The sequence below is a fragment of the Euprymna scolopes genome, chromosome 13 (genome assembly GCF_053919585.1).
Source record: "Euprymna scolopes isolate OS-2025 chromosome 13, ASM5391958v1, whole genome shotgun sequence".
Taxonomy (NCBI): Eukaryota; Metazoa; Mollusca; class Cephalopoda; order Sepiida; family Sepiolidae; genus Euprymna; species Euprymna scolopes.
In genome coordinates, this window is record NC_136494.1 from 121,361,311 (window position 1) to 121,381,771 (window position 20,461).

The window sequence follows — 20,461 nt, forward strand, 5'->3', positions numbered from 1 at the left end:
TGTGTAAACAATATTAAAGATGACAACAGTAGTTCAAATTATGCCAATAATACGATTGACTGAATTCTTTTTAAGTTCATAATTTTAATTGGATACCTAATGTGAATTGGTATATCAACTAATTCGGTCATCGACCCAAGGCGAAAATTATCACACAATTATATAAAAAAGGGAGGGGGTTATAATATATATAATATAAGATCATTGGGAAATTTTTCACGTGCAGAATTTTGATGCATTAATTAATAATTTGAATTTTCAGATAGCTTCATACAAAAAGTATCCAATCAGAACACATCTTTCATTAACGTGCTTATAATCGACCAATCCTAATCATCGTAGCAGATGTTATAAATCAAGATGGCTACGTTCAGTAAAGAAGAAATATGTAAACAACGAGAAAACTATTTTCGATTTCATGTTTACAAAATAACATCTCGCGTTTTTCTGTTTATTTTAATTATTGTATTAAAAAAAAATGAAACATAGTCTTCATGTCACAAAAATAGAAAATAAATGTATGAAGACTGAAATTATTTAATCAATCATACTTAAATACTTTAGAAATGTCTCTGATCTTTGACAATGGCCTTAGAAGATTAAAATTAAAATGATACGGTGTTGAGATTGAAACTGACTTTAAATGCCTTATTTCAATCGTGCAATGTTGTATTAGAATGCAAAAAGTTAATTACAAAATTATTTCCTCGGCAAAAACTCATGCACAAAAAAGAAACGTTAACTTTAGTGAAAAAAAAATGTCGTATCACGACCTGTAAAATTCTTACAAAACATGCCTCTAGCTACTTGTCTTCATCTGACATCGATGTATGGAGTGGATGGGGTATATTGACACGTTCTGCTTCAATTTCCGGTGTCCAACACTTAAGATCACCCAACTGTCATGCAAGTTAACTTGTTGTTGAGACACCTGCCAAAAGCTGGAAAAGCGAAGTCACTCTTCCTGCAATGTAGTCGACTGGCAAATAAATATTGATACACTTTCAGGGACACGACACTTGCAACGAGATGGCAAGTGTATAGGATTGTGGGAATTGGAGAGAATAAAGCGAAGCCATCGCCGATGATTGACAACATAAACTGGAGCTGACATCCGCAACGCTCAGATGCCCTGTTCTTTTTTTTCTTTTTTTTCCCCCTAAGAAAATTTAAATATAAATTTAAAAAACAAATATAAAATGCTAAAACTGCAACAAATTATTTTAAATGAACAGTTTTTGTTATTGTTGTTGTTGTTGTTTTTTTTTGTTTTGTTTTTTTTGTTTTTTTTTTATGATGCTAGGTTACATTAACCCAGCATTTGAACGAACTAGAATTGTCTATAGCAGAGTTTCCAAAACTTCAGGACACCATAGAGCACCCGAGGAGGGGGGCAAGGGTTTTTCACGATAATTTCTAAAATAATATGAAAAACAGTCATTTCACATTTTAACTTATACTTCTTTATTAGTGATTTTACAATATTTTCATGTTTACAACCACATTTTTGTTGTCTTTTTTTGTTTGTTTGTTTTTAATGGATCAAAAGTTTTGCATTTTAAAAAAAAAATGTTTTATTTAATTTTTCATGAACCATCCTGAAACCCTTTTTGCACTTGTAGTTATTTATCATATTTTTTTCCAGTAAAAAAGAACAATAATTAAATGTTTGCAGCCATTTAATTTTTCCATAAAAAGCATTTGGTCCTCTTTAACAAAAGGGTTGTCAGAGCCCCTCAGCCTCACTCCTGGGAGCCCACTTTGGGAAACCCTGATCTATGGTATTCAGACACGTTATAACTACAAGTGTACCTATTTACAATGCCTCCCCACGGGGCAGAGTTAGACACCAGGGTCGTTTTAGCACATTTTACACTGGCATGACATTTGAAAATGTGTTTTTCTTTACATTTTTATAAATGGTTCTGGCCATCGGCTTATCAGTCTGTTACATTTCAGTCTGGATATCATTAGAATTTTCGTTGCTTGTTTGAAATAAGAAGAAAATAAAAAATCGAATAATTGAATTTCGATTAAAACCAATGGTATCTATTTAATTTTCATGGCGAAATTAGTAGCATATCCAAAAATTACGAAAAATGATTGAATAGAAAATTAATTATGAATAAGAATTGCTTTCAAAGTAAACTGCAAGACATACTTAAATGATAAACAGATTCCAATATGAATTACTTCTTTTGTTTAGGTTAGTAAGTAATGGCAGATCAATGGACCGTAAAATCGTGAAAGTGTACATTTTAAGTTTTAATAATGCAGTAATAATTGTGACATGACGATTAAGACGATAATATTAGTTTTTTGAATGGAAATTCGATTTTGCGATTTTTGATTTTCGTTCTTATTCCAAACATGTGCCGATCAGATACCTGTACTCTGCTAGAAAACTACTCACACCTGCCAATATTCTGTATCTCTACAAAGCATTGACTATTATTGCCATATTTGAATTGGTGCAACTACCACTAGTCTATTCCTCTTTGACATTGGAACTGTATAAATATTATTTATTAGAAAAATAGAAAGTAGAAGAATTAAAAAGATAAAAGAAAGAATTATAACAAAAAAATGGAGAAGATGTATTTGAGTTTTTGTTCAAAAAGCAATACCTCTGTTAAGCTTAAAATTAAAAATTAAATTTTTAATATTTTTCGCTAAAGGTTGTAGGGGAAAAGAAGTTTAAGTGAGATTAAATCTCTTTGCCCCAAACAAAATAATAATAAAAAAGAATAAAACAAAATGACACCTCCTTCTCGTTTAGAATGCACCGCATTTATTTTTTAACAAAACAACAAGATGAATAAGCAAAGGTCCGACCGGTGAAAGTTCTTACGAAGTCATTATGATTAGAATGTTAGATGAAAGTCCTTCGTTGAATTAATAAGATTAGAAGGTAAAAGTCTTGCGTGAAAATAATGTCCTTATTTTAAGGTTGGTAGTTTAACTAGCGAAGTTCGCTTTTTTAAAATTCCCATAAGGAAAGTAATTCACAAGGAAAGTAATTCGTTGTTATTAATTAGAAAATGTTCGGAATGGGTGCGTGTGTGTCTAAGTATGATTTTTTAGTGTTCGCGTGGCGTGTGTAATTATGGTGTTGACTGGTTTCACAGCGACGATGTTATCAAAGCAAGAGGCATGTTCTCGTGTGACGTCGAAGCGAGAAGAAGGGAGGGAAGAATGTTTGATGCGTTTTTATACATTTTGGACCGGCTTCAAAACAAGATTGCTGCTGCTGATATTTTGGTTTTTGGAAAAGCGTTAAAAAGATAATCTTCTAAATTTTCTCATTGGTCGCTTGTGTCACGTGATACTGTCGTCAACTACGTCCGCCAGAAATATGTTTATTTTACTTTTGTTGTTGTGAGAAAAAGTGTGTGGGCGTATTTGAAATTATGCCGTTGCTAGAAGAACATATTTTTGTGCAAAATGCGCGGGAAAATTGAAGTGAATAAACGTTCGTGTGTGTGTGTGTGTGTGTGTGTGTGTGTGTGTGTGTGTGTGTGACTGCACAAGGAAAACAAATATGCTAATGGATTTTATAGCAAATTCATAAATTTCAACTAAATAAAATTATAGTTTTAGAATTAAGAAATACAAAGAATTATAATTTATGTAATAGTAAATTTAATTATAACAGTAATAAGAACTTAATTGTGTATAGTTTTAAATTCAGATTAATAAATAATTTGATACAGCCTGAAATCGAAAATAGTTTGTTTTGCTGTTTTTTTTTGGGTTTTTTTTAGTTTCGTATATGTAAGCATGTGTCATAGAGGTTATTTGGGTAAATATGGATATATTGATTCTAATTAATAAATTTACTAATTAATAAATAGAACATTTCTGGCCGAATATACCTAAATTAATGGAATTTGTTAATACGTATATATGAGTTTTAGTGCCTTTATTTCTAAATTCAAAATGGCGTAATAAAAGAAAACTGTAGGTTATTTGCAGCTTCTCTGTCAATTTTCGGATTTTTTAATCATGTCCAAATGCATTTTCTTTTCTTTTGGTGAATTGATTGTTGAAATATTCTTCTGATGAGTTAAGGACAAAATAGATTCGCTGATTGATATAATAATTAATTGGTTGATTTTGTGCTACGAAACAGATACTGTCAAGAATTGTAAATGTCAACTGAATTAAAGGAATAAATTGTAAGATGGTCAACATAATGAAATTTGAAACATAGACTTTTTTCATTCATTATATGCTCTATAATTAAATTGAGTTTCTTAAATAAGGATTGGTATGTATAAAAAGAGAATATAGGTGAATAAAGAATATTTCCACAGAAATATATATATATATATATATATATATATATATATATATATATATATATATATATATATATACACGATTTTCCAGTGAACTGTAATTTTTTTTTTTTTAAGTTTAGTCAACGATTACTCACTCGACTTGTATTACAACATATACAAAATATGAATAGAAAGCTAAACGCGTGTATCATACGATCGCACAATTAACTGTCAATTCATGTGTGATAAATTTGTATTATGATTGTTGAGACGGGATGTGCGTGGTCAGAATTCAGTAATGGCACACTTCGTAAAGAAAATGTAAAAGTCACCTGACATCTGAATATCCATATTTTATAGTTTATGTAACAAAAGAAATGGTATAGTTATGTTGCATTCTGACAAAATAGAAACCTTGTAATAAAATTAAAATTTAAGAAAAATATTTAAACTTAGCTTTTCTAGTAAAATGTCATTGTTTTTTGTTGTTTTTTTTTCAATGCTTGCATACTGTTGCCATATCTGGGCAGGAGCTGCTAAAAACAGCCTATCCTGCCTTGACAGAGTACAAAATAGACTTCGTGGCTTAGTGGGGGATGCCCTTTTCTCTACCCTGCAACCTCTCTCCCACAGAAGAGACGTTGCGAGCCTGTCCTTGTTTTATCGTTATTTCCATGGCAGATGCTCGTCTGAACTCCAATCTCTGGTCCCCCCTCGCCAATCTTTCATGAGAAACACCCGTCTAGCTGAATCCACTGTGAAAAATTTCCCCCACTCTATATCTGTGCCTAAATCAAAACGCGGATTCCATGAACAAAGCTTCTTTCTTAGAACTGCACGCCTGTGGAACTCTGTTCCGTCTGCTTGCTTCCCTCCGGACTACAACTTGGATGTCTTCAAGTCCAATGTTAACAAATTCCTAATGAACCGCCCCCTTAAGTAAACACTTCAGCAAATCTCCTCACTAACTTAATGTACTTGCAATAACCCTTATCCCTGAGTGGCTTCCGGGCCTTGATAAGTGGTGATCACTGTGTAAAAAAAAAAAAAAAAAATTTGTGTACCTTGACTGAGACTAAATAATGCATTTAACCTATTTCTTTTTTATAAATATCACGTGCGAACGCAGACTCCACAATATTATTGGTATGAATAAGTTAAAAGTAAAATTTAGTTAAAAAAGTATATGTTGACGAATTTTACGTATTTATAGATGTTTTTTCATTCATTTAAAAATGCCTACTCAAAAAAACATTATGACTCCATGGGCTTTTGCCCCTTCCTTGCAATGGAAACCGTCAAGATGCCCACTCCCCATTTTTATTTCTTTTCATCCCTGGCCTTTCTCCTCTATTTGCAATCATCTCGGAAGGACTCCAGTCACTCTCCAACTACACCCCTTTTTCTTTTCTCACACATTTAGATCTCACTCCTACTTATTAACCTGCTTGTTTTTGGTAAACCAGAAAACAGTGAGCGATCTATTATTTGGAAAGGGTTACTAACCAATTTTTGGTTGTTTTTTGCTTATTCCTGACTCCCTCGCTAATGAAATGAAATCTCTGTATATATTTATGATTCAATAAAATTGTTTCAAATTTGTGTTTATCTTAAGTAGGAGAGCCCCTGGAGTGAATGTGGTATTGTGGTGACTGAGATAGTTTAAGTTAAAAGTAGTATAGACAATTTTAAATATTTGAGACCAAGGATGACCAATGACACCCATTATCCCCACACTTTTGATTGGCCTTGTACCTGCTTCGTTCATTATGTAATATTTTTATATTTTGTGCGAATAAATATTATAAAGTGTAGTATCTGTTTTCCACAACATCAGCGATATTTGATGCCAAAAGTTTTCATGGAATTATCTCCCTTAAAAAAATTTAAAATACAGATAGACAGAGAAAGTGCCGCTTACATTATAAGTTGATTTCGAGTAGAGAAACATTAAAAAAAAATATGCATAAATGAAGATCGGATTGCTAAACAAACAGGAGATATGGTAATTAACATTCAAAAACTTTGTTAATTATTTCATTGTTGATTTTGTTTATTTCTTACGGACACTATTTTTGTTATGTTATCTGTTTGCTGAAATTGACAAAAATCTGATCGTTTGCATGGAACTCAATAATGGTATGAATATCTTCTATGCTTCCGTTCAGTCTTGGGGGCAGTAGCGCATGTAATTGTGAGGCAAGAGTTGCGCAATCTCCAACCACACCTCTCCTGAATCGGCACTCTTTGAGTCCAGTGGCATGGAGAAGACCAGGACGACTGGAAACAATGCCGAGATAAGCAGAGAGCACATACAGCACCTGGAAGTCCCAATTGGTCACCCATATAGTACCGACCAGGTTCAATGTTGCTTAACTTTGCTGATCCAGTGGGAACCAGTGTGTCACTGTGATTATGAATATCTAATGCGTGCCAAAAAATATGGAACCCTTAAGCCTTGTCTTATGTGATGAGGACATATTTTAGTGTCGATGTCGATGAGCTAGTTGAATTATTTATCCTAAACATAATGAAAGATAGATTCCCTTCCATCGTATTTTCAATCAATTCTGTAACAATGGTTTCTGCCATTCCCACAACTGCTACAGACATAAATGGATAAACAGTTAGCTTAATCAACACCGCACCTATATTATGCGACTTCACTGATGTCACACCATGTCATACTAAATCGAAAAGATTGTCATTGGGAATAAACAAAGTATTTTATAATCCAGCTGTGTGTGTTTTATTTTGCTGCCAAGTGTATATATCGTAGACAGTAACAGAAGTTGATTTTAGAAATTATGTAGACTGAAACGTACAATAGATGACCAGCCACAGCAAATGTATAACACCATTACATTCGATGAACTCCGATCCAAATATCAAACTTTGTAAAAATGGTCACCGTACCATTGAGATTTTTATGACATGAGTTTTCAGGCATACTGTACTGACAGACAGCCCATTGTTTGGATCCAAATGGGTATCTTTTTCCTTCACTAAGAAAAGTTGTATCAAAGTTATCATTTTCCTTTTCGACTGTCTCTACATACAATGTGTTGGGTATATTAGAGAGAAATAGACACGCTATATTACAGAAGATTATTTGGTGCTGTGATGTCCTGTTAGAGAGAACAACTATGTTATATCTATCCCCTACTTTACAGACGTGTCATCATATACACTTTTTCCCTTTTACACTAATACATTGAGATACAAATTTAATTTGTTCTACAACTGCTGACCTATCTCGAAAAAATCGTATCTCCAAAAAATTCTTCCCGTTTGAATTAAAGAAACAATTAATTCGTTTCAAGGGTAAAAAATTCACCCCCAAAAAGCTCAAATTATGTTCAAGTTACACTTAATCACTAAAGAAAGATAACTTCCTTTCAGTCTTGACTGTAAAAGTGCCTGCGCATGGAATTTTTGTGGTAAAAGTAGTGCATTCTCCAACTGCACCTTTCCTGAGTCGGCATTGTTAAATACCAGTGGCAAGTGAAGGTTCAGGACGATTGGAAACAATGCCGAGATAAGCAGAGGGTATGTACAGTCCCTAGAATTCCCAAATGGTCACCCATTTGGTAATGGTCAGGCTCAACGTTACTTACCTTTGATGATTTGATCAGAACCGTTGTGTCTATGCGATTATGCCGTACTAAAGAAAGATAAATACAACATTAGATTGATATATAATATTAATATAAAATTGATATATAATTGATATATAATATTAATATATAAATGTTAATAAAAACACTCGAGACAGGATGCATGTAAGGAGGAGAGAGGGAGAGAAACAACGATACCATGCGCACATACACACACACGCATGCACACACACATGCACACATACAATTGCACTTAAAGGGACGGTTAGAATCTTAAAAAGATCTCTCGGTTGGAGTGTCTAAAATAGCAGGTGTATGCTTGGCATCTGGTAGGATGCCCCATCCCTGGCTTAAACAAAATGATAAGAAAAATGAAAAAATGATCACTAGCAATGCCTGTGATAACATATAGATTTGGCATTGTCGACTGGCCACAAAAGAACATAAACAAACGAGACACTAAAATATGGAAAACGCTGACACTGTACAAAATAACATATCGAAACCAGTGTCTGCATAGACTGTATCTGCCCAGAGAAGCAGGAAGTATGGGTCTATCAAAGATTGACTATCAACATCATGCAACTATCGTGAGCACCGGACAATATCTGATGAGCTTCCAAAATCCAAATCTCAAAATAGTACACAAACATCATAAAACAAGAGCCAGCAGAACTACATCCATCACGAAACCGGCCAAACATTCTGGACAAGACTGTGTTACAAATGAGACAGAATCAGAAAACAAGTCTGCTATGGAAATAGTCCAAAAGAGTCGCCAGAAATACACAACTTCCACTGCAAAAAATTGAAAGAATGTGCCAACTAACAGTGTACAGTATTTTCTGAATTAATTCATCCAGGACTATATCGATAAAAAAGGCTCCATAGACTGGCTTAAAAGAGGATCGCTCCACTTTGACCAGGAGAGAATTATAATGGCTGCCCAAGACTAAGGTTCGATGACCAATGCTTTTAAGAAAGCAAGTGCAGGTTCTGCCACACAGAAGTAGAGAGTGTAAACTACCTGCCATCTAAATGTAAGGTTCTGCTGAGGATGACTATTATACAACATGACACAATGGAATGTATAAATACTTCCAATGGACGAACTGTAAAAAGTTGAATATCGAATGCAGCAGCAAATCCTGGGAACATGTTTACCAGCAAGAACAGTTGGAAATAAGTTGTACACCATCCACTATGACTATGCAATTCCTACAACTATGTATTTAGAAAGCGGAGCCATAAAACCTGACATAGTGATATGGGACAAGAAAGAGAAAGAAGTAACCTTAGTAGAAGTTAGTGTTTCCAATGATGCTGGGTTAAAGAAAGCTGAAAGGGAAAAGATAACGAAATACCAATATCTTATATACAACATGAAAATAAACTGGAATCTTAAGACGATAGTTATCATTCCAGTTATTATAGGAGCAGCTGAACTCATGAAAAAGAATTTAATAAAAAACTACCTGGCAAATACACCCGGTAAACCAAGTGCAAGAGAAATTCAAACAATTGCACTTAAAGGGACAGGCAAAATCTTAAAAAGATCTTTCAATTGGGATATCTGAGTCAGTGGGTGAATGTTTGGCATCTGGTAGGATGCCCCATCTACAGCTTGAACAAACTGAAAATTAAAAAAAAAATGATATGGTGACTAAAAAAGGGGCCAGATTATACACAATTAAAATCGTTGAATGAACTTACTAAATGCTTAATATTTAAGTATTAATGTAACAGAAAAGATGAATAAAATAATGAAGAATAAGAATGTAACTAACTGATCATGGAGACAGGGATGAGCGGCTAACGAAGGTGAGCTAGGAGAAGAAGCAGGGAGAGAGGGCTGAGGCAGCATAGTATAGCGTATGATACAGGTGTATTCATACACACACAAAAACCCACACTTTTTTCTTGCTTTGAGTTAAGTATTTTTTTGGCCTTGTACGATTTTTGAAATTGTATTTAAAAGCATCGTTGTATCTTAGGGCCTAAATATAGATACGTGAATGAATCGTATTTTAGTGCATTCGTATCTCAAAGTATTACTCTGATGAACTATCCAGCTTAATGCTGTTACTAGAGGTAACATCACTTGGAGATCCCTCATATATCCTACCAAGGGGATCTTATTTGAACTTTGAATCTTATATTATTTTGAATATTTGTTCAGGGTTTACTTGTAGGGGAAGTATCCTCCTGCCAGTTTTCCCTGAAAAAAAAAAACTCTGTACAAAGAGAGTTTAGACACTCGAAAGCATTCAATGTTTTCTCCAGTGCACTATTAATTGCAGTCATGATTTCTTGTTAAACTTGTATCGCAACATGTGCCATATTAGATAAATACTCATAATAGGCAGTTGAGTGATTAACTGAGAATTTCTCTAAAATTGAATAATAATCGTCAGAGTGGGAGTTGTTTTGTATCGCAATTCACCTGAAGGTGTTAAATAACAAGCAGGTTTGTAGGTCATAACAACAATCGTAAGAAATGAAATTTGAAGTTTAATCAGTTTTGTTTTCAGTTCCTTCCTTTTTTTCTTCCTTTCTTTTGGGTTAATCCTTTTGACAGTGAATATGTACGAGTAAAGGGCACAAGTGCAACGAGTTCATAAGGGCACATTCCATTAAAATATTTGTAAGAAAGGCACAGAGATCCATCCAACATTGCGGTGATGGGAGAGGGCTGGAGCTTAGTTGACAAAGTGGAACCTATTAGATTGAAAACTCTTTTTTGGACCCTTTCCAAAAGTGAGAATTTAGTGGTAGACTCACCATCCTAGATGTGGCAACAATACTCCATGCATGAGCGAATGGTGGCGTTGTAGAGGCACTGAATACTCTCAGGGGTGAGTAATCTAGCTCGATAGAGGGAATCCACCTTCTTTGCAGCAGACTTCGCAATGTCCTCAATATATGTGTTCCAGTTCACATTGCCTGCAAAATGTTAGGCCAACGAATTTAAAGGAAGAATTTTCAGGTAGAGTGTTATTTGTCATGGATATCGGTGGTTGGAGAGGCATCTTGTAATTGTTAAAGGAGAGCAGCTTAGTTTTACTAGCATTAAATGTTATCATCTATTTGCGGCCCAATTCCACTATATACTTATTTGTATTTCCTCGTTTTATCCTTTCAAAGAATTTTTTTTTTTGCTGATTTATCACTTATCAAATTCAAAAGCCACTCAAAGAACTACAGATGCTAGTCGGACAAACAGAAATCACTGCAGATGTGATACACAAAGAAACATCACATAAAACCAAGAAAACTGAAACTGCATAATTGTAAGTTTAACCCCCCCCCCCAAAAAAAAGAAAGTGTTGGCATCAACTGACACTACACCAGACTGAAGAGAAAAAGCACTAACTAGGGAATGTGGCACCATAACCCTTTGCTTACTGTTCTCTCTTCTGTAAACATGTCATGAACTCGTGTCAGTGATTTGTGAGACGTGTGGCATGTGGCACCATCTTGTTGGAAAAAGAATTGCATTTTGTCTTGTGGTGTCAGTTGGTTGTTAAGAGAAAGATTAGAGAGATCAGGCTATTTTTTTAAGTGGGGCACCTTGTGCTACTACTACTACTACTACTACTACTACTACTAATAATAATAATAATAATAATACTAATAATACTAAAAATAATAGTAATAATAATAAAGGAATACCTCAGGAGAACAAGAAAACTCCTGGAAACGAAATTATATAGAAGAAACCTAATAAAAGGTATACATACATGGGCAGTATCACTAGTAAGATACTCTGGACCGTTTATAGGGTGGACAAAAGAAGAACTGAGACAACTCGATCAGAAGACCAAGAAACTCATGACCATGCACAATGCACTACACCCAAAGGATGATATTGCCAGACTCTACATGAAAAGGAAAGACGGCGGCAGAGGACTGGTCTGCATAGAAAACTGTGCAAATGACACAAAAAAGAACTAGAAAAATACATAATGCAAAATACTGCAAGGATAATTATGGCAGTAAGAGACACTGAAAAAATAAAATAAACAGAAAACAGAGACAAATGACAAAATAAGAAAAGGAAAATGGGAAGAGAAACAACTACACGGAAGATTTATAAGAATGACAAAAGATGAGAAAACACCTGGACATGGATGCGAAAAGGACATGTAAACCGAGAAACTGAATCTCTAATAACTGCAGCACAAGATAACTCGATAAGAACCAACCATATCGAAGCAAAGATCGATAAAACACAAGAAAACCACAAATACAGACTCTGTGGACAAAGAGACGAAACGATAAACCATATAGTAAGTGAATGCAGCAAACTGACCCAAAAGGAATATAAAAATAGGCATGACCAAGTGGGGAGGGCAGTACACTGGGAATTATGCAAACAACTGCATTTTGAACATACAGACAAATGGTACAAGTATAAGCCCACAACAGTACTTGAAAACGAAAACCACAAAATCCTATGGGGCATAGACATATAGATGGACAAACCCATCCAAGCAAGAAGACCAGATGTTGTAATAATTAACAAGAAAGAAAAATCCTGTAAAATCGTAGACTTTGCTGTCCCAGCTGACCACAGGGTGAGTATGAAAGAAAAGAAAAAAATGAAGCAAATACACAGAGCTAGCCAGAGAGTTCAAAGGGATTTGGATGATGAAGAAAATCAAAATAATACCTATAATAGTAGGAGCACTAGGAATAATCCCCAACAACTTTGAAAAAAGGATGGGAGAAATTGGAACCAGAGGAATGGCTGCAAAGATACAATGGCTAACGATAAGGAAAACAGCTGAAATATTAAGGAAAACCCTTGAATATGGAGAATAATACATATGAACCACATGCGTGAGCCAGACAACCTGCTGCAGAGGCAAAACATGAAGAATCTTTACAGGGAATGAAGAACAATGAAGCTGCATATCAACAAGTTCTACATCTTCCATCACGCATCCCCTCCCATTGCCCCATTACCGTCCCCCCTCATAAAAAAGTGTGAAACCAAAGAGCTGAGAAGGATCAAGGAGGAGGGAAAGACCGAGGAGAGAGCGCTGACCAGACCTCTGCTGGACAAGCATGAAGAGAACTGGGACCTTGGGGAGGCTTGGTGCCACTCAAATTCTAGTACAGACCAATATCCGCTGCCAGCGAGAAACCAATGGTGAGAGGCTGTTGCGATAATGCAAATTTATTTGTGAATGCTATCGAAGGAGGTGGAGAGTGCTGGATATCTGGGGAGACTTGTTGTCACTCAGCTTCCAGGAAACACCACAGATTTTCAATCAGACCTATGATGACCTGTGTGAAAGCTCCATGTGAGCCAATAATAATAATGATAATAGTAATAATAATAATAAAAACGAGGAAAACCGAGATGATGCAACAGTTAGTAATGCTAAAAACAGCCAAAATTTTAAAGAACCTTTCAATGCAGAAACAAATCCACATGAGCTACAAATGTGAACGGACCACATAGAAACTACAACAGAAGTAAAACCAAAAGATAGACAAACACCACATAGAACCAAGAAGACTGAAACCGCAAATCTGTAAATTAATCCCCACCCCAAGAAAAACAGTTATAGTGTCAGTATTAATTGTCACCAAACAGTTATGAAGAAGGATAGAAAGAGAGAAGAGAGAAAACACTAACCGGATGTCTACTGCAAAGAGGACTAGGAACTTGGGGAGGCTTATTGCCACCCAAATTCCATTGAAGACTAATGCAAAAAGTCAATGGCAAATGGCTATTGCGATAACACAAATTGATTTGCAAAGGTTATCGAAAGAGTATAGAATACTGGAAATCTGGGGAGACTTGTCATCTAAACTCCAGGGAACACCAGCGGTTGTTGTCAATGAGTAATATCTGATGATCCCCTGTGTGAAAACTCTTAGTGAGTACAAAAAACATAATAATAATAATAATAACCCCCTGCCCCAAGTTTTTTCTTTGTGCTACCATAAACTGATGCCACACCAAATAAGTGAGGAGAGTCAAAGAGAATGGAAAGACTGAGGAGAGAAAGCACTAACTGAACCTCCACTGAATGTGTGCAAAGAGGACTGGGACCTTGCAGAGGCTTAATGCCACCTAAATTCCAATGCTACCAACGAGAAATCAATGGTAAATGACTATTGTGATAAAGCAAACTAATTTGCAAAGGTTATCAAAAGAGGTGGAGAATACTGCAAATCTGTGGAGACTTGGTATCACTTGTACTCCAGGGAACGCCACAGGTTGTTTTCAAAGAGAATTCTTTGATGATGACCAGTGAAAATTCCTAGTGAATAATAATAATAATAATGATAATAATAGGTGCGCTTGGCTTTTTTTTTTTTACATGGGGGTCACCACTTATCAAGGCCCGAAAGCAACTCAGAGATAAGGGTTATTGCGTGTAGAGTAATCAATGAGATAGCATTGTAGTAATCATTAGTATTGGGGGTTTTGATAGTGTCTTACTTAAGGGGACGGTTTGTCAGGAGTTTGTTTATGTTGGACTTGAAGACGTCCAAAGTGTAGTCAGGTGGGAAACAGGCAAGCGGCAGATAGTTCCACTGGCGTGCAGTTCTAAGAAAGAAGCTTTGCTCATGGAATTTACGTTTTGATTTAGGCACAGATAATGAGTGGGGAAAATTATTGACAGTAGTTTCAGCCAGACGGGTGTTTCTCGTGAAAGATTGGCGAGGGGGGGGACGAGGGATTGGAGCTCAGACGAGCACCTGCCATGGAAATAACGAAATTCCTGATGATTTTATGAAATAGCTGAACTCCTTGAGAATCAGATACAACATCACCGTACTCCAGAAGTCAGTTCTGCTTGGCAAAGCAAACATCCTACGCCAGGCGCTTTTCATCTAATTGACTCTTTGACTATCCTTGCTAGCTTTGGTGTAAAAGTCAATCTTCAGAAAAACAAAATAAAGAAAAACGGTGTAAAACATCAGAACATTGTGAAGTTAATGGAATAATATTAATAATAATTTTAATAATAATATTATTAATAACAATAATAGAATATTTTTATTAACTATTGACATTTCTTTCATGAAGTTTCAACGATTTTATCTTTGACAAATAATTTTTGGCAACTCACAGCTCCAATCTATGTTCCCCCTTTACCAAACTTTCATGAAAAACACTTGTCTAGCTGAAACCACTGTCAATAATTCCCCTATTCTTTATCTGTACCTAAACCTAAACGTAAACGCTTTCGTTTTCCTGCTTTCCAGCTGACTACAATATGCTCGTCTTCAAGTCCAACATAAACAAATTCTTGATGAGTGTTCCCCTTAAGAAATCGAATTTACCAAATTTATACTACTACGATATTATCTCATTAACTATTGTACACACATTAACCTTTATCCTCGAGTGGCCTTCAGATCTTGCTAAATTGTGACTCCTTAGTAAAGAAAAAAAGATTTTACGGAAGCATATTTTTGGAAAGAAATATGAAATATGTGAGTTAAAATCTTTTCTCCCACATACTCACACACCCACACCCACACCATACCTTATACTATATCCCCACAATCTTTTTGTAAACGTAACCTATAGGTTGAACTCATGACCTTTACAGGAAACCAGATAACTTCCACCAACGGCACTCACAATTACTTCGTCATGTTACGAACGGAATTACGCAGTAACTACAGGTTCCTGGCTAAATCATGTTGACATACTGGTCCTCATCAGATGACCAAAGGTAAGCAACATTAAGCCTGGTTCGTACATAGCTGGGTAACCATTTAAGAATATAAGGTACTGTAAAGTGCATAGATAGGTGTTAGACTTACTGGGAGAATCATCAGCATCTTAGGTTGTTTTTGTTTTACGGCATATCAACCCTTTTCAGGTTATTTAATGCCGGATCCAAAGATTTTGAAGAAAAAATTTTTAATAGAACATATTTGTTGTTTTCAAGTTGGTTTCTATTTAACCCATAGTTGGGACCCTAACAGGTACTACCACTCCGGGTCAGAGTGGACCTGGGAGCAATGGCAATTAAAGAGTGGCTCCACACTCCCCAAAGCCCGCTAGCTTGGGCCTCACCACTGGATATAGTTTAAGGTCATATCCAAGACCAATCAGCATCTTATTAGAAAGGTGATTCAGATTAACCGTTTCACTTAATATTATTAAGCCTTAATCAAACAATGAACTAAAAAATGTTAAGCTTAGAAAAGAACAAGAAATAATATGCACAAAAAAACAAATAAACCAAAGTAAAATATACCGATTAAATAAACAATGTAGTTAACAAATTGAGGGCATTGCAAAGGCTGCTGCAAAGAAGTTGCTAGAAAATTACTCACGCTTGTGAGTATCCTGTATTTTTACAAAGCCACAGTTTGTTCATGTATGGAATATTGTTGTCACGTCTGGACTGATGCATCTAACACTGTCTCTCTCTCTTTTAGAGAGAATCTAAAAAGAGTTTTCAATCTAGTAAGTCCTGCACAATCAACTAAGCTTCAACCTCTGTCTTATCACCGAAATGTTGTATCTTTGTCTGCTTTACAAGTACTTTAAGGGAACATGCTCTGATGAACACATCGCACTTCGCATGCACTCACATCGATGCACATACACCCGACAAACCCATTTAGCAACAGCACTGATGTTGGAAAACCTAATTTTCTTTCATTAGATTGTTAGACATTGGAATTGCCTCCTTGTTTCCTGCTTCCCTGTGTACTGACATGTAGAAGTTTAAATGTAATGTGAACAGAAATCTAGCTCATCTCCTCACATAGACCCCTGATAGACATGGTCCCAAATGGTAGTTCAAGTGGCAATAAGACTTTTTAGGGATGAACAAGGGTAAAAACAAAAAAACTAACGATGACTACAAACATGTGTTAAATATCACTATTATAGTTTTAACGTGTAAGTATAGTGCTCCAGATTCTTATTAAGTATCATTAATGGCTGGTGACTTTTGAGATGAGCTCAATTTAGCTGTAACCTGTGGTTTCTCCTCGTAAAACATTCACAGCAAAAACTCTACTTATTACCACAACTACAAATAACTTTTCTTTCTTCCATCATGTGCCTAACATTACACGTGACTTTCATGTACACACTTTCTTTCCAAAAACATCTCATTTGTGGAATACATTGTTTCCCTTAGGACTACAACATGGTTATCCTCAAATCCAATGTAAATTAAAAAAAAAAACATTTACCATAAACTCATAAGTAATCAAATTTTATTCATTGAATACATTATTTTCAATACTAACATAATATTCATCATGCTGTTAACAATCTATTCGTCTCATTCACCTTTATCCTCGAGTGGCTTTTATCCTTGATAAATGAAGATCCATTAGTAAATATACTTTAGCTTTTATATCTAGACTAGTAGGGCTACTTGACATTGTCTGGGGCAAAATTGTAATAATTTCTACTCTTTGCTTTTCCCTCTCCTCTTCCCAACTTCCTTTCTCTTCTTTGCTTAGCCTATTCGTCTCTTTGGTGGGGGTGAGGGGATGGACACACACACACGCACACACACACACACACACACACACAACTTGAGTCAGCATAAGGGAAATAACTGTGAAAACAATAAGTTATTTATCTTTGAATGATAACATTAAAAGATTTGTATACGCGTTGATAACATTAAATGATGTAAATAAAGAGTTGATCCCTGCAAATAATGACTTTTATTTATTTTTTAAATATTATATTTTGTACTTCTGAATGATGGAAAATACAATTTTTTTTAATATTTGCTGTGTATTTTTCAAGTTTTAGCTAGACATACAATCAAACATTTTACCTTTATATAACAGATTAGCATGGCTACTTAGCATTGCCCACTGAAAGAATGTAACATATTTCTATTGAACTTGTATCTCTCTATACGTCTATCTTTCCTCCTATCCCTTGTTTTCTCCTCTCTTTCACACACTCATTTTTCTTTCCCACCCAGACCATTCCTCTCTCTGCACATATACACAGAGAACTTGTTTTTATAGGTTCCTCGAGGAATGTGTCAGCATAAGAGAATTAACTCTTTGGTAAAAATATCAGTTACTTGCTTTTAATTAATACATAATCCGGCTGGAGAAAAACGGCTTTTCCCTTCCCTGACGAAATCTGTACCAGTTTAGGGTCAAAGAATGAGTAGTTCTTTTCTAAATTTACTATTAAATAAAAGGATCTTTGTGTGTGTGTGTGTGTGTGTGTGTGTGTGTGTGTGTGTGTGTGTGTGTGTGTGTGTGTTCCCTATGGACTCTAAAACGGCTGGGACAATTTTTTTACATTTCACACGAAGGTACTTGATGTGTCTGGGAATATTCTTACAAAGGTTTTGTATTGGAATGCATCTGATAAATATCGAAAAAATAATAATTGAAAAATCTGATTAAAGAAAGAAAGTCTGATTTTCACCAAAGTTAACACTTTTATACAATCTAACATCACAAGTGCATTTGAGAAGTTTTATCACCACACAAGCAGAAAAGTGTAGCCTATAAAACCAATTGTAGATTCTTTTAAAAGACACAGGCGCATTCGAATTAATATTTCTTTAAGAGCACAATTGAACCATGATACTTGACTTTTGTATGTTTAATTCAAGTGATTATGTAAAAATAATTTCATAAAATCAACAGTAGATTCTCTACAGTGCAATGTAGATTACAATGTATTGTGGACTAAATCACTGTGGGGAGGCATGTCAAGCTTCCTCCCGATACACTGCAGGGTGGAGGGCTCCTAACTAGAGCAAACATACAATCGATTTGATTTTAATTTAAAAAATGGCCGATTTCCTCAATTTCAATGACAATAAAAGTATGGGAGGGTGGAATATTTAATAAATGTAAGTAGATATTTGATTGATTAGTTTAAGCATATGACATAGAAAAGATTTGAAGTTGGATTTTAGTCGCAGCAAAAATCTTAGAAGAATAATAATGTAATACCCAAAGAATTAGGTACACTTGAACCTTGTGTGGAGGTGATCCAGCCAAAAGCAAAATCAATAAATGAAGTGAATATGTGCTATGTATTAGTTAATCTAATCTATATATACAGTAAAATCACATTGACACATCGGTTTCCATCAGATCATCAAAGTTAAGTAATGCTAAGCCTGATCAGTACTAAAATGGGTGACCATTTGGGAATGCCAGGTGCTGTATGTTCTCTTCAATTATTTTGACATTGTTTCCAGTCAGTTTTGGGCCTCTCCTTGCCTAAGAACCCAAGCACTGCCAATTCAGGAAAGGTGTGGTTGGGATTGCACAACCCTTGCCTCACAATTACACATGCAGCTACCTTTACAGGGGGTGTCCATTGTTTCTTGAGACTGAATGGAGGCATCATATTGTAATCTAATCTAGGAATAGTATGAATGCAAAATGCAGTAAACACCATTTACAAACTTCCGAAGTTATCACTACAAAAAGTGTTGAATTTCATCATTTGATCACATGATGTAATATTGGTATATTTTCTTGTTGATTTCCAATTAAAATAAGCTTTTGGTCAAAGTGTAGTTTTAATATATTCATCCTTTTATTAATGTCTGGATTGAATGTATTATATTTTCTATTCAAACCTTTCATATATTTATGCCATGTTGTCAAGAATATTCCCTCCCCTGCCTTTTCAACTTATCAAAAATGCTTCACATCCATTTTCTTGCTTCTCAGCCATCTTATAAATTCCTTCAAACCGGCTTCAGAACCTAATGAATAATGCCCTCTTCTCTTCCCTGGAACCTTTTTCCCACAGAAGAGACGTTGCGAGCCTAGCTCTGATTTATTGTTATTCTCATGGCAAGTGCTCATCTGAGTCCCAGTCTATGGTCTCTCCGTGACAAACGTTCACAAAAAGCACTCGACTAGCTATAACCACTATCAACAATTCCCACCATTCTCTATCTGTGCCTAAATCTAAACACAGATTCCACAAACAAAGCTTCTTTCCTAGGACTATCCACCTGTGAAACACTGTTCCACTGGTCTGCTTCCCGGCTTACTATAGTATGGTAGCCTTCAAGTCTAATGTAAATAAGTTCTTGTTGAACCACACCTTTAAATAATATATAAATCTACCCAGTTTACACCATTAACAATTACTACACTACTGCTTTACATTCATTGACCCTTATCCCCTAGTGGCCTTCAGCCTTAATGAATGTTGACTCTCTTGTAAAAAAAAATCATTGTTATAAATTGTTGTTTTTTTAAGCACCTTCTTTTTAAATGATTCAATCTTGAATGAACTCAACCCTTCAAAAAGCAAAAAAAAACAAAAAAAAAAACATGACATTCCAAGAAACAGTTACATCATTAATATAATAACAATACACAAATTCTCTTTTTCAACTAATAGTTTCTCAAAATGTCTTTAATTTAATTAGATTTATTGCTTTTTTTCATTTGAGCTTGATATAATCCTGCAAAAGGGATAACTATATCATTTGAAGCAGCTAGTCGTTCTTGTGCAGATCAACTAATAAATCTGGTAATTGACCATATGAAACGAGTGTCGTAGTCGAAGCATGTGTTCCTAGTAGGAGGCTTGTGTACCTTTCG

At 35.2% G+C, this 20,461-nt stretch overlaps 1 protein-coding gene and 1 pseudogene across 10 annotated transcripts in view; both read left to right on the forward strand.

Moving 5' to 3' along the window:
• Positions 1–20,461, forward strand: part of LOC145292174 (uncharacterized) — an 806,320-nt gene that overhangs the window by 358,502 nt on the left and 427,357 nt on the right. The gene's annotated exons all lie outside the window — the stretch shown is intronic.
• LOC145292663 (5S ribosomal RNA) lies at positions 18,946–19,063 on the forward strand (annotated as a pseudogene).